General features: G+C 34.5%; 1 non-coding gene across 1 annotated transcript; it reads left to right on the forward strand.

Moving 5' to 3' along the window:
• The first annotated feature begins 1,125 nt into the window (after nucleotides 1–1,125).
• On the forward strand, nucleotides 1,126–1,197 carry Trnaa-cgc (transfer RNA alanine (anticodon CGC)). The gene has a single exon. It is a non-coding gene; the product is annotated as a tRNA-Ala (tRNA).
• Nucleotides 1,198–1,547: the final 350 nt, after the last annotated feature.

Raw genomic sequence — 1,547 nt, forward strand, 5'->3', positions numbered from 1 at the left:
CAAAATTTAGTTGATTATTTTTTTATTGCATCTTCTTTTTTTTCTTGGATTTTTTTTTCCTTTCTCTGCATTTTTCATTTTTATCTTTTTTTTCTTTTTCATAAAATAAGTTTAAATCATAATTTAAATCGTCGTGCAAAAATCTTTGCTTGAATAGGGAAAATTCAGTTTGATATTTAGGGGAACTATATCCTTTTTCAGCCAATTTCTATTATCGGCCTATCAGCACTTTGAACATGAATTATAGCTTTCATAAAGTATTTTTGGCTGTTCCAAAGTAATAAATAGCTCAATTGAAAGCAAGCAGGCTACTCTCCATTGTTGATACATCTGAAAATGTTGATTTAATAGCGGAAAACGACAAAAGTGATGAGAATTGGTCAAATGGCTTAAAGTGATTAAAATGGGTGTATTTCTCCTAGTTAATTGTTTGATGTCTTGTTCTTATTTTGTTCTAGTCCTGACCCAAAATTTGTTATGTTCTTTTTGCGTTCCCCACCTTCATGGTTAGTTAGGTTATCAAAAAAAACTTTCAAACGAGTCCAAAACATTGAAGATCTGGTAACCCTCTCTCGAGATATGGTCACTTAAGTGACATTTATGTACTTTTTTGAAGCCGGATCTCACTGAAATGTATGTAAACTATGTCCGGATCCACCATCCGACCCATCGTTGGTTAGGTTATCAAAAGACCTTTCCAACAAGTCCAATATATTGAAGATCTGGCAACCCTGTCTCAAGATTTATCCACTTGATGCCCTTTTTGGAAGCCGGACCTCACTTAAATGTATGTAAAATATTTTCGGATCCACCATCCGACCCATCGTTAGTTAGGTTATCAAAAGAACTTTCCAACGAGTCCAAAACATTGAAGATCTGGCAACCCTGTCTCGAGATATGGTCACTTAAGTGATATTTATAAACTTTTTTATTCCGGATCTAAAAAATAGATGAAATTTGTGTACAGCTACTGTTGGTAAAGAGTGAGGTAGGCTCCAACCACATAGGTGGATTAAGTTAGTTTTTTTGTTATGGTTTGTTGACGAAAATTCCTCTTTTGATAACAATATTTATCTCTGCGTTTTCCTTATTTGGTCACAAATTCGATACTTCCGTATATAAATTGGGGATGTAGCTCAGTGGTAGAGCGCTCGCTTCGCATGTGAGAGGCCCCGGGTTCAATCCCCGGCATCTCCAAGGTAATCTTTTTTTTAAATGCTAGTTTTTGATTGTTTAGCCTGAGATGAGACCAGATTAAGGCAAGGTTTACTCAAACGATTATCGTTGTTGTCATAGTATCATGGCGTATGTGCCTTTACGAAAAAAAGTGTTTATGACGCTATTTTTCAACACGTTCACACGAAATTGTTAATGATTTTTTCAATAAAAATATTAAAAAAAAACTTTTCGAAAAAAATGCATATTTAAGAAACCAGCAATCTCAGTGTTTTGTAACCGTGAAAACATATATTATATTTTTACCATACGCCCCTCACACACACACACACATTGCATTAATATAAACTCCCGGTAGGTTGAGCAAAAAA

The sequence above is a fragment of the Culex pipiens genome, chromosome 1, assembly GCF_016801865.2.
Source record: "Culex pipiens pallens isolate TS chromosome 1, TS_CPP_V2, whole genome shotgun sequence".
NCBI lineage: Eukaryota > Metazoa > Arthropoda > Insecta > Diptera > Culicidae > Culex > Culex pipiens.